Here is a 14277-nt window from a genome sequence, read left to right as displayed (position 1 = left end):
GATTAATCCATTGGGATTGTAGACTACAGTGGACTGAAAGTAAGGTACAGAAAGTCAGAGAGAGGAAAAATACAACAGCTAAGTTAATATTGAATTAAAAGCAAAATACTGTGGATGCTGGAATCTGAAATAAAAGATGGACATCTCCATAGATGCTGCCAGACCTGCTGAATATTTCCAGCACTTTGTTTTTAGGTTAGTATTGAAAACCTGAAAAAAAAACTTATCCTTTATGCAAAATTCAACCAACTAATTGTAGATGGTAGATTGGCTATGGCAAATGGATGGCATTCGCTGACCTGAAGCTGTCAGCATCACTCCCCTGCACTGCATCATCTTGTCCATTAAACTCAACGAATATGCTCTAGCAAATTTACCATTTATCTTCACAATATTATTTTTGGTAGTTTGCCATACTCATACTGTTGTTGGCAACCTGCTTAGTTCTCATTCTGAAAAAGATGGATAAAATAACTCCAATGAAAGCGAACACACCTAAAGAAAGGTAAAATAACTATAAGAGAGCACATCAATAAAGGCAAATAAAATGATTAGAGTTCAGATTTTGGGCAACAGAAAATCAGCTTTTCAGTTTTTCCTCTCCTGATATTTACATTAATTTCTCTGGAAACTTAAACTTCTATCCAAGGAAATCTGCCCTGACCTCATCATTTTCACTTCCATTTTATGGCTGGCTAGCTGGCAGCTTCAGGAGGTAGGACATAAATAAAAACAGAAAGCACTAGAAAAACTCAGCAGGTCTGGTAGCATCCGCTGAGAGAAAAACAGAGGTTAATATTTCGAGTCCAATATGGCTTCTTTGGAACTGAAGAGAGGTAGAATAGTAATGGGTTTTATGCTATTCAAAAAGGGGGAAGCATAAAGCGGAGCAAAAGGGAAGATTGGGATCAGTTAGAGGATAGGGAAAATTAAATACAAAAGATACCAAAGGGAGTATGCACTGCCTTACATATCTCCTTCCTGTTGCCCTCACTTAATAAAATGTCTGATCTCTCATTGCTCTAACTATTGTCCCAGCAATAAGTGGAAAATGTTACTCTGTCTGCATGGCAGCCCAATGACTCAAAACCAAAGCTGCCATCCATTTACCACAGTCATGCTACCATCTGCAATTATTTGATTGAATCTTGCACAAAGGATAAGTTTTATTTTTAAATTCACTTTTAAATCCCCTTTGATTTTCTCTGCAGCTGCATTTACTCACCATGGTGAGGCCTGACAGCAGTGGGTAAACAAGTTTTGAATGAAGTCTGAAAAGGTCGCCTGTGACTGTACAATGTCCCTGTCATTATATTACTCAATGATTTAGGCAGCATAATTTGTTGAAATAACATTCGATAAGGTATCACACATAGGGCTACTTAATGAGATAAGAGTCCATGGTGTTGGGGGTAGTATATTAGCATGGAAAGAGGACTGGCTAACTAATAAGTGACAGAGAGTTGGGATATGGGGGGCATTTTCAGGATAGCAATCTGTAACCAGTGGAGTGCCGCAGGATCAGTGCTGGGGCCACAATTATTTACAATATATATATTAATGACTTGGATGAGGAAAATGAGTGTACTCTTGCCAAGTTTGCGAATGACACCAAAATAGGTGGGTAGGCAAGTGGTGAGGATGACACAGAGTCTACACAGAGGAATATAGACAGGTTAAATGAGTGAACAAAAACGTGGCAGATGGAATATAATGTGGGAAAGTGTGAGGTTATACACTTTAGCAGGAAGAACAGAGGAGGTTGAGTAGGTTACGCCTGTAGTCACTGGAGTTTAGAAGAATGAGAGGCGACCATATTGAAACATATAGGATTCTTAGGGTAGATGCCGAGAGGCTGTTTCCCCTTGTGGGAGAGTGTAGAACCAGAGGGCATAATCTCAGAGTAAGAGGGCGCCCATTTAAAACAGATGAGGAGCTCGTTCTTCTCTCAGGGGGTAGTCAATCTGTGGAATTCTTTACCGCAGAGGGCTGTAGAGGCCAGGTTGTTAAGTATATTCAAAGCTGAGATAGACAGATTTTTAATCAGTAAGGGAATCAAGGATTATGGGGAAAAGGCAGGAAAGTGGAGTTGAGGATTATCAGCTCAGCCATGATCTCATTGAGTGGCGGAGCAGACTCGATGGGCTGAATGGCTTACTTCTGCTCTTGCGTCTTATGGAAATTATGAAGTCTTGGCAAAAATCTAGTTATATGTCATTTAGAATGGGTTGATTCATTGGCCTAAGTCTATTAGCAGTTTAATTATGCACTTAATCACATTAACACCGTTATTCATATTGTTAAATATCACTACCTTCAGGCATAGCAAGATGCAACAATATTATAAACTACAACATGCACTAGTCAAAACTGTATAATCCACTGTGTGTGTGTAATACACTATATGACTTTTGTATGCTTCCTGCAAACATAAACTATACAATGGATAAGTATTATGCTGAAAATACTCAGTGTACAGGTTACATGTACAATAGGTCAGAAGAAGCTGTGTTAAGAATGACATTTCAGATACAACTGGTGCCAAACAATAGTACCAAGAATGGGAGACTTCTACAGTTCAAATGCCAGGCAATTCTGGTATGATATGCTAACATCAATTTGACATTGCATGCTTTGAATTGTATTAAAGGAATATTCTCACCTGATTAACAGAAGTGGTAGCCAAGCTGACAAATAGAAGAGTGTCATAAAAACAGTGCTTTCATCTCTCACTAAGTATTTATTGTAATTTTAAGTAGAAGACTTGTTTTGTTCGCATGTAGGGTTATCAGACGATGGAATACGTGGAAATTGAGGGACAATATATAATTTAACAGAGGACTGGGCAACTTTCTGAATAGGAACATAAAAGGATACAGGAAAACGGGCTTTAAATGGCATTAGAGAAGATAGTTACCATTCAGGGTTGATAGTTTCATTTGAAGAGCTAGCACTCGGTACAAACTTTTGGACCAAATGGCCTCAATCTATGCTGAAAACTAGATTCTATGATCACGAAGTGTGGAGTTTGTGCTGCATTAAGTATAGCTTCTACTAACACAACCTCTGCTGATATGTTTAATTCTAGTGGCAGCATGGGAGGCAGGGGAATGATAAAAGTGATAGAATAGGATATAGGGATGGCATGGGAAGGAGGGATGCGATAGGGATGATAATGGAAGGGAAGGAATGACATGGTAGAAATGGCAGGGCATGGATGGCATTGGAGGCCAAATGACTTTGTCAGTCTGCTCAGGGAACCATCCCACAGGATCCACCCTCTCCTTTTCCCTCAGGGTCTTTAAGACGTTACGTGCCGACCACTGCCTGATGGACTTGTGGTCGAAGGTGTTTCTCTGCATAAATTTTCCCACGAGGGACAGGTGGTACAGCACGGTCCAACTACTTGGAGCGTTCCACGGCAGCGTGGCCAGACCCATGCTTTGCAACACCGGGGACAGGTAGAACCTCAGCATGTAGTGACACTTGGTGTTTGCGTACTGAGGGTCTACGCACCGCTTGATGCAGCCGCACACAAAGGTGGCCATCAGTATGAGGGCGATGTTGGGCACGTTTTTTCCCCCTCTATCTAGAGGCTTGTACATCGTGTCCCTGCGGACACGATCCATTTTCGACCTCCAGATAAAGCGGAAGATGGCTCGGGTGATCGCCACCACACAGGAGTGTGGAATGGGCCAGACCTGCGCCACGTACAGCAACAGCGAGAGTGCCTCACACCTGATGACCAGGTTCTTACCCACAATGGAGAAGGAGCGTCGCTCCCACATGCCCAGTTTCCTTTTCACCATAGACACTCGCTCCTTCCAGTTCCTTCCGAACCATATCCCCAGCACCTTCAGGCCATCAGCCCTGACAGTGAAGGGGACAAAGGATCGGTCAGCCCATTTCCCAAAGAACATGGCCTCGCTCTTCCCACGATTTACCTTGGCTCCCGAGGCCAGTTCGAAATGGTCACAGATGTGGATAAGTCTGTGCACCGACAGCGGATACGAGCAGAAGACGGCGACATCGTCCTTGTACAGGGAGACTTTGATCTGAGTGCCTCCACTACCTGGGATCGTCACTCCTCTTATGCCCGGATCCTTCCTGATGGACTCAGCAAAGGGTTCTATGCAACACATGAAAAGGACAAGAGAGAGAAGGCAGCCCTGCCTGACTCCAGATTTAATAGGAAAGCTATCTGATTCCCACCCATTGATTGAGACTGCACTACTAATGTCAGTGTAGAGCAGTTGGATCCAAATGCGAATTCCCTCCCCAAACCCCATTTTGGAGAGCACATCCACCATGTAGGCGTGCGATATTCTGTCAAAGGCCTTCTCCTGATCCAGGCTGATGAGGCAGGTGTCCACACTCCTGTCCTGTACATAGGCAATCGTACCCCTGAGCAGCACGAGGCTGTCAGAGATCTTCCTGCCCGGCACAATGCAGGTCTGGTCAGGGTGGATCACCAATTCCAGAGCGGATTTGACCCGACTGGCGATGACCTTGGACAGAATTTTATAGTCCACATTCAACAGTGAAATGGGTCGCCAATTTCTAATTTTCTCCCTTTCCCCCTTGTGCTTGTAGATGAGGGTGATAATGCCTTTCCTCATGGATTCTGACATACTGCCGGCCAAGAGCATACTCTCGTACACTTCTAGCAGGTCTGGGCCGATCCAGTCCCAAAGAGCCGAATACAACTCCACTGGCAAGCCGTCGCTTCCGGGAGTTTTACTCTTCTCGAAGGACTCAAGGGCCTCAGTCAGTTCATCAGGAGTTAGCGCTTTGTCCAGACTCTCCCGTGTACTGTCGTCTAAGACCTCCGTGATAGAGGACAGGAAGGACTGGGAGGCCGTGCTGTCTGTGGGCTTCATGTCATATAATCCGGCATAGAAGGATTTGCTGATCCTCAAAATGTCGGACTGTGATGACTTTACTGAGCCATCTTCTTCCTTCAGGCTGCAAATCACAAAGCTCTCTCTATGTACCTTTTGGAAGAAGAAATGTGAGCACGTCTCATCCTGCTCCACGGAGCGGACTCTGGAACGGAAGATGATCTTGGAGGCCTCCGAGGCAAAGAGCGAGGCTTGCTGGCTCTGCACCTCTTGGAGTTCCTCCTTGATATCGACCCCCATCGACCGCAGCCAGAGCAGGTTCTGCATGTTTTTCTGGAGTCGGGACATTTCCCTCTGTTCCTTTCTAGCTTTCTGGGTGCCTTTGAGGACGAAAAACCTCTTGATGTTTCCCTTGATCGCTTCCCACCAGTGTGTCAGTGACTCAAAGTGGGGTTTCATGGTTCTCCAACCTTTGTAATCCCTCTTGAGCTCCTCAATGTTCTCTGGGGTCAGCAGTTGCACGTTTAGCTTCCATGCCCCCCTGCCAACCCTCTGGTCCTTCTCTAAGTGACAGTCAGCCAGTAGGAGGCAGTGGTCAGAGAAGAACACCGGCTTGACGTCGGTGGATCTGACTGTAAATGCATGGGACACAAACAGGAAATCTATCCTGGAACAGACGGACCCATCAGGCTGCGACCAGGTGTATCTACGCTGCGCTCCGTCTGCAGGGTTGCTGAAGACGTTGTGCAGCTTGGCATCCTTTACTGTTTCCATCAGGGATCTGGACGTAGCATCCAATCTGCTGTCGGCCCTGCCAGATCGTCCAGCCGCATCGATGATGCAGTTGAAGTCACCGCCCAGAATGACTGGCCTGGAGGTTGCCAGCAGCAGTGGGAGCTGCTGAAAAACCTCCAGCCGCTCAGCCCCTTGTGACGGGGCGTAGATGTTAATTAACCTGAGTGGAGCATTCTTATACATTACGTCTGCTACAAGGAGGTGCCCGCCCACCACCTCCTTAACCTGGGTGATGGTGAAGCTGCCTCCCCGCAGCAGAATCCCCAGGCCGGAGGAACGAGAGTCATTTCCTCCCGACCAGATCGATGGCCCATGGGACCACCATCGTGACCATTGCCTGTAGGAGCTGAGGTGCGGTATCACACACTCCTGCAGAAACAACAGGTCAGCTTTGACCTTGGCAAGGTAGTCCAAGGTCGCAACACATCGCGTAGTAGATTTAATGCTATGCACATTTATGGATACAATCTTTACACCCATTTTAAAGCAGTTAGTCGCTTACCAAACCTGTTGTCTCTGAGAGTTCCAGACCATTGGTCTGCTCCTTCATGCCCGTGGTGTGCTCAAATTGCTTCACTTGGGATGGGCTGAGGAAAGCGTCCTGAACCTCCCCATTGGAGATGTTCTGCTCAGGTGGCATCTGGGGGTCCGTGCAGAGAGCGGGGTTTGAAATGTCCTCTGTTGGAGAAGCTTCTCCAATCCTCTCCCCCTCTGGGGCGTTGCTGCTCCCGGCTTCCCGGAGCTGGGGTGCGCTGAGCGCCTCACTGTTCCCAGATTCCTGGGGTTGTGGTGCACTGGCCTCTTCAGGTTGTGGGCAAAGTTGCGGTGCGCTGGTCTCCTCATTGTCTCCAATGTTCTGGAGCTCGGGTGTCTCATCCTCCAACTCCCTAGCGTTTTGTCGCTTCTTCTGTTGGCGCCGCCCTGGCCCTTCTTCGTCCGGAGAGCTGCTGCTCTTGTTATCCGTGTCAGATAGGAGACACCTCTTGACTCTTGTCTGGGAAGTGGCTTGGTTTCTTTTTAGTCCCTTCTTCTTTTTGGCTCTCTTCACCAGCTGCCACTCCCCCTGCTGCTTTCCCACTGCTGCCTCCTCCTCCTCCGTTGATTCGCTCTCCTGAGGAGTGGGAGGTTCAGGGGGCAGTGCTGTTGATTGGCTGTCTGTTGCCCCAATCTTTTCCTCCACCTTGTCTCTCTCTGTGTCCTCCTTTGTCCCGTTGTTCTCCCTGGGGGCCTTGGTGGTTGGAGTGACACGAGGCATTTCTTCTGCTTCCCCCTCGTTGGCTTTGGCTGCCTGTGCAGAGGTACGGCAACGTTTGGGGCAGGTCTTGTAGAGGTGACTTGCCTCGCCACACAGGTTGCAGCACTTAGCCTGTTTACAATCTTTTGTCTGGTGCCCTTCCTTTTTGCAGTTCTTGCAGAGGACGGCGCTGCAGTTGGCCGCCACATGACCAGACTTGTCGCATGAGCGACAAAGTTTGGGTTGCCCAGCGTAGACAAGGTACCCACGGCTTCCCCCGATAGCGAATCTGGAAGGGGGGTGGAAAACGGCTCCCTTATCATTGGTCTTGAGCATTACCTTAACCTGGCGTTTACATGTCCAGATCCCCAAATTATCTTTAACCTCAGTGCAGCTCCCAACCTTATCGAAGTACCTGGTAAGGAAGGTGAGCACGTCAGCGACAGGGACGTAGGGGTTGTACAGATGCACTGTTGCAACCCGTTCTCGTTGCAACGCTAGAGCAAAGAGCGGCTCCGCCGTCAGGATCTTCATTTCTGGCAGGTCTTCCTTTTCCTCAAACACCTTCAGGAGTTTGACACAAGCTGCCACTTGCTTGAAGGTCACATCAAAGAAACCAGCGCTGGGGAAATCCTGTAGGCAGTAGATCTCCGCAGCCTCGAAACCACACAGCTTGAATAGGATCCTCTTGGTGAAGAAGGTCCTATCCATTCCTGTTCCTTGCTCGCTGCCCTTCACCATGACTCGGATAGTGTTAGGTACCCCATGGTAAGGGGTTTGACTGGTTATAGCCATTGCTCTTTCCCTGGCAGAAACGTGATGAAGGTCTCTCCCCTGCCAGGTAAGTCATAGTATGGCTACTGCCCTGAAGGACCCATCATGCCCATACCAACTCTCTGCAAGAGAAATTTAGTTAGTTCCACACCCCACCCTTTCCCATAGCCCTCCTGTTAATTGTAACTCTTTCGAGTACAAACACGTTTCCATCTGTTCCTATTCAGATGAAGTTACAATGTTTCATAGTTGGCCATTGTGAGATTTGAACTCTTGATCTTGGGTTACAAACCCAGTAACTCTTTCGAGTACAAACCCATTTCCATCTGTTTCAGATGAAGTTACATAGTTTCATAGTTTGCCATTGTGAGATTTGAACTCTTGATAGTTTTATCATTGTGAGATTTGAACTCTTGATACTCTTTTGAGTAAACCTGTTTCCATCTGTTTCAGATGAAGTCACATTGTTCCATAGTTTGCCATTGTGAGATTTGAACTCTTGATACTCTTTTGAGTAAACCTGTTTCCATCTGTTTCAGATGAAGTTACATTGTGTCATAGTTTGCCATTGTGAGATTTGAACTCTTGATAGTTTTGCCATTGTGAGATTTGAACTCTTGATCTTGGGGGTTACAAACCCAGTACCATAACCACTTGGCTATTTAGGCCAAGCCTTTTTTTTTTAGAAATTCAATTGCACCCTACTATGGGCTTGCATTTGTTTATGTGATCCCAAGGACCATGTGAAATTACTGCTAATAATTACTGCTTTAAGTATGTAACTCTTTTGAGTACAAACCCATTTCCATCTGTTTCAGATGAAGTTACATTGTTTCATAGTTTGCCATTGTGAGATTTGAACTCTTGATACTCTTTTTTGAGTAAACCTGTTTCCATCTGTTTCAGATGAAGTTACATTGTTTCATAGTTTGCCATTGTGAGATTTGAACTCTTGATCTTGGGGTTACAAACCCAGAACCATAACCACTTAGCTATTTAGGCCCAGCTCTCCTGTTAATTGTATGCTAATTATATTGTTAAGATACACAGGTTAAGGTCATTGTTTAATCAAGCACCTGGAGTACTTATAAACATATACTATTTAAATGAAGGTGGCCTTTTTAAGTGAAAGTGGGAGGCACCTATTTAAATGAGCCCAGCCTTTCTGAGTAACAGTGGGCAGTGTCCATTTAAATGAAACTGGCCTTTTCAAGCAGCAGTAGGCGGTGCCCATTTAAATGAAGCTGGCCTTAAAATTGGAACGATACAGAGAAGATTAGCATGGCCCCTGTGCAAGGATGACACGCAAATTCGTGAAGCATTCCATATTTCAGACTTTCAAAATATAAAGAGAGACAAAGGTTCCTTTTTTCCTCATTATAGTGCTCTTTTCAGGTGCTGTCAATTTGTGTAAATTGGTTAATTTGTTAAATTGCTCATTTGTTTAATTGATATATTCAAAAGAGTATAAAGAGAGACTGCCCCTTTAAGGCGTTGTCACATTAATAAGTTTATTTTATTGACTGTTAAATTCAGAAGAGTATATAAAGGGGCATTCAAAAGAATCAGAAGAGCACAAAGACAGACTGAGGCTTGTGGTGTATTGAATAAAGCATCTGACTATGGATCGGAAGCTGATAGCTTCCACTCATACCTGGCTTGCAGCATTATGTGCCCTTTAAGGGGCTATTAATTTATTTGGCTATTTGGTACTCAGGAGAGTATAAAGAGAAATGGCTGGGATGCTCTGGGTGAGGTCCCAGAGAACTGGAGAATGGCCAATGTTGTTCCATTCTTTAAGAAGGGTAGCAGGGATAATCCAGGAAATTACAGGCTGGTGAGCCTTACGTCAGTAGTAGGGAAATTATTGGAGAAGATTCTTTGTGACAGGATTTACTACCATTTGGAAGCAAATGGGCATATTAGTGAGAGGCAGCATGGTTTTGTGAAGGGGAGGTCGTGTCTCAATAACTTGATCGAGTTTTTCGAGGAAGTGACAAAGATGATCAACGATGGAAGGGCAGTGGATGTTATCTACATGGATTTCAGTAAGGCCTTTGACAAGGTCCCTCATGGCAGACTGGTACAGAAGGTAAAGTTGCATGGGATCAGAGGTGAGCTGGCAAGATGGATACAGAATTGGCTTGGTCATAGGAGACAGAGGGTAGCAATGGAAGGGTGCATTTCTGAATGGAGAGCTGTGACTAGTGGTGTTCTGCAAGGATCAGTGCTGGGACCTTTGCTGTTTGTAGTATACGTAAATGATTTGGAGGAAAATGTAACTGAGCTAATTAAGTTTGCAGATGACACTAAGGTTACAGGAGTTGCAGATAGTGAAGAGGATTGTCAAAGGATACAATGGGATATAGATCGGTTGGAGATTTGGGCAGAGAAATGGTAGATGGAGTTTAATCCGGACAAATGTGAGGCAATGCATTTTGGAAGGTCTAATGCAGGTAGGAATTATACAGTAAATGGCAGAATCCTTAAGTGCATCGACGGGCAGAAGGATCTGGGTGTACAGGTCCACAGGTCACTGAAAGTGGCAACGCAGGTGGACAAGGTAGTCAGGAAGGCATATGGCACACTTGCCTTCATCGGCAGGGATACTGAGTATAAAAGCTGGGAAGTCATGCTGCAGCTATATAGAACCTTGGTTAGGCCACACTTGGAATATTGCGTGCAATTCTGGTTGCCACATTACAGAAGGATATGGAGGCGTTGGAGGGGGTGCAGAGGAGATTTACCAGGATGCTGCCTGGTCTGGAGGTTATTAGCTATGAGGAGAGGTTGGAGAAACTCGGATTGTTCTCACTAGAGCGATGGAGATTGAGGGGCAACTTGATAGAAGTTTACAAAATTATAAGTGGCATGGACAGAGTAGATATTCAGAAGCTTTTTCCCAGGGTGGAAGAGTCAATTACTAGAGGACATAGATTTAAGGTGAGAGGAGAAAACTTTAGAGGAGATGTGCGGGGCAAGTTTTTTTATGCAGAGGGTATTGAGTGTCTGGAATTTGCTGCCAGAAGAGGTGGTGGAAGCAGGTACGATAGTGGTGTTTAAGAGGCAGCTTGACAAATACATGAATAGGGGGATACGGACCCCGGAAGTGCAAAATATTTTAGTTTGACAGGCAATATGATTCGGCTTGGAGGGCCGAAGGGCCTGTTCCTGTTCTGTACTTTTCTTTGTTCTTTGTTCTAATAGAAATTTGAACTGCAGAGGTTCAATAAGGCAGCTCACCACCACCTTCTCATGGCCAATTAGGAATAGGCAATAAATGCTGGCCTAGCCAGCAACGCCCACATTCCATGAATGAATATTTAAAACATCACACATCAATACTGCACATTTAGCAGCATAAATGTGAGAGTGTACGTAAACCTTTAACATTCCAACACCAATGCATGTGCCTAGGGCTGAGCTCCCACATGCAAGATGCCTTTTGTAGAGGCCTTTTTCAAGCTTCCTCCAGCCAACATTTGCAAAGACAAGGTACACTAACCAACCTTCCACTTTCTAAAAACATAGATAAAAACAAAAAAATAAAAACAAAAAAACTGCGGATGCTGGAAATCCAAAACAAAAACAGAATTACCTGGAAAAACTCAGCAGGTCTGGCAGCATCGGCGGAGAAGAAAAGAGTTGACGTTTCGAGTCCTCATGACCCTTCGACAGAACTTGAGTTCGAGTCCAGGAAAGAGCTGAAATATAAGCTGGTTTAAGGTGTGTGTGTGGGGGGCGGAGAGATAGAGAGACAGAGAGGTGGAGGGGGTTGGTGTGGTTGTAGCGACAAACAAGCAGTGATAGAAGCAGATCATCAAAAGATGTCAACAACAATAGTACAATAGAACACATAGGTGTTAAAGTTAAAGTTGGTGATATTATCTTCCACTTTCAGTGATATTCCACTTTCTATTTTGGTGGTGGACCAATGGTTTTAATGAAGACATGTGACTTCTATTAGCTTCAAATTCAAATCTAGTAGCCTCACAGTTGCAGAATCAGTGGTAAACTGCTCCAATATCTCTAAGAGGAATGTCAGTGTTCCAGAAAAAATGTTTCATTTATTCTTCTCACCCATTTTCTATTGGTTTATTAGAATTACTCTGGTCAATTGTCACAACTCAGATGAAAGGAGCCAGGTAGCATATCTAATAATAGGTTATAAATTGTAATACTTTGCATCACAGAAACATACAATGCTGCATGTTAAAGTTCTACATTCCAAAAATTAGGACTCACTAATATAATTCAGTACAGTAATATGCACTCAGTGCACAACAGAATAAAAAGAAAAAATGCTGGAAATAACAGCATGTCTGTGATCAACTGAACAGAGGAAAGATTGCAATCTATCTCCTCTTCAGATACTGACTGACCCAGATGGTCCAAAACATTCAGTCATTTGTCTTCAACAGACACCCTCTCAAAGACACAACACGCCAGGGAACTAATCCTTAATCTGCATTAACCTTTTCTGATTTGCAGAACGAAATCACGCACAACAAGAAACTTCTTGCAGTTCTAGAATTAGCAGAATAGTTGATTTTTGAATTTCCAGCATTTTGTTTTTTCTTCCTATCCATTGTATGAATGTCTTTTGGGCTGATTTTCCAAAGTAAAATTGAGCATAAGGTACAGCAATTGTATTAATTTTTGTAAAGCTATTTGCATACACCATCCATCTGGACTTTACGTTCATTTTTTAGTGTATATTAGTGGATGTTATGCTGAAAACCTAAATAGTGTGTTTGCTGGAACACAAGTGACTCAAGGAACAGATCAGCATCTTCATTATGCATAAGAGTACACAGATTAAAAATGTGATAAAGCAGAATTGCCAGTTACTACTCAATCAGGAGAAAGGGGGGGAGGGTTAAAGCATTGAGAATGAAAGTCAATGCAGCCTTTTTGCCTTAGTCAGAACTGCTCTTACCAAATAAACCAAGTGGTGCTAACAGCAGTTATGCCCCCTACCATCTGAGAATACATTAATGAGTTTCTGCACTATAACTAGACAAAATGGGAAGGATAGCATGGGGAAGGAGGAAGGAAAGGATGAAGTTGATAGCCTGACATGATACTACAGCTGGAGTAAATGTAACCCTGTAATCAGACTCTGAAGTAGATCACCTGCTTCTATAAATTTAAGGACCTTGAAATCTACACAAGCTGACACACAGCAGGATGCAGGATTTAAGTTTCAGACACGCTATGAAAAGGTCTGATAGATCATGCCTTGTCAGCAACCCAAATACTGAACACAACAGCCACAGTAAAGGTCAACCCTGGGATTTGCTTAAAGGTTTCTAAGAATAGGTCAGAAACAGTATTCTGCTTTAAAAAGTCACTTGCTTTAAATAGCTATTCTCTTACAGGTATAAGGCCAGAGCTAGACATGTGACTTAAATTTCCAACATTTTTTGGCCTGTAGAAAAAGAAATCATGCAACTAACCAAAATAATTAAATGTCCTAATTTGTTAGAAGAACGTATGAACAACTTCTAGTGTTAATTATAATGCTATAAAAATTGGAAAGTTTGTTTTCACAAATGTCAAAATCTGAAAGGGAGCTGGTGCGTCAAACTGCCAGAAACAAAGGGCAAAGCAGACTGGTTGAAAGAAGGAAAAACAAAAATAAAAACAAAAAACTGCGGATGCTGGAAATCCAAAACGAAAACAGAATTACCTGGAAAAACTCAGCAGGTCTGGCAGCATTGTTGGGTTAAAGACCAGCAAACAAATTCTGATAAATTGCAATAGGAGGGACTCTACTAAAATTAAGTTCCTAATGTCAAGGAGATTGTTGTAAGATAAGTAAGTCATAAACTGGATAAAAAGAAGTAGCCAAAAGGTGACTGCTCTCCCATAGAATCCAGGTTGAGTGAGGTGTCCCTGAAGTTCTGCGTATGGTGTTTATTAACAATATAGAGCAGGGCATAGATGGTTGTTACAACCGCAGCTGATGTTATTTACTGAGCAAGCCAAATCCCAGAGAGAACCTTATCTTCTTGGTCATAATTTTTTTTGCATTTGAAAACAAGGAAAAGGTCTACTGATCCCAAAAGTACAGAATCCCAGTAACACACTTAGGATTTTAAAATTATAAGATTTATTAACTAGATGAAAAAACACTTAAGCACTCAAGATTAAAGTTACACAGTTGACAGCCTTACAAACAATCCCCCCCCCAAAAAAACCACACACAAGTAAATCACTTGGCAACAGCTCCCTTTTAGATTTTTAACCAAAAAATCCAGTAATATTACCCCAAGGAAAATTGTTGTTATGTCAGTAAAGGATACCACACATCTCACTCTCTTCCAATCTGCTGTGGAAGTCCAAAAGAAGGATTCAGAAAAATGCATTCTGAAAACAAAGAATTCTCTAGCTTACATACTTGATGGCTGCTTCAAATTCACAACTTTCACACCTTCTCCCAGCACAGATCTGGTATCAGGGCATCTCCCCCAACCAGCCACCCAACTTCACTCAACATCTTTCCTTAAATATCCTTTTCTCCTTTCATCTTAGATTCCATTGTCCTAAGCACCTCTTTGAACTCAACTTTTCCAAAATATAAAAATCTTTTGTTTTTCTATTACCTCCACTTTCAGGTGAAATAAAATG

At 43.7% G+C, this 14277-nt stretch overlaps 1 protein-coding gene and 1 non-coding gene across 8 annotated transcripts in view; one reads left to right on the top strand and one right to left on the bottom strand.

Annotated features, from left to right (window-relative positions):
* tnk2b (tyrosine kinase, non-receptor, 2b) overlaps positions 1-14277 on the bottom strand; it is a 259122-nt gene that overhangs the window by 89394 nt on the left and 155451 nt on the right. The window lies entirely within an intron of this gene.
* Positions 8873-8977, top strand: LOC121275518. Its single transcript, XR_005942487.1, has one exon. It is a non-coding gene; the product is annotated as a U6 spliceosomal RNA (small nuclear RNA).

Source organism: Carcharodon carcharias, chromosome 2, assembly GCF_017639515.1.
Source record: "Carcharodon carcharias isolate sCarCar2 chromosome 2, sCarCar2.pri, whole genome shotgun sequence".
Taxonomy (NCBI): domain Eukaryota; kingdom Metazoa; phylum Chordata; class Chondrichthyes; order Lamniformes; family Lamnidae; genus Carcharodon; species Carcharodon carcharias.
Note: the sequence above shows the minus strand (reverse complement) of the source record. Positions and strands in the feature narration are given on the sequence as shown.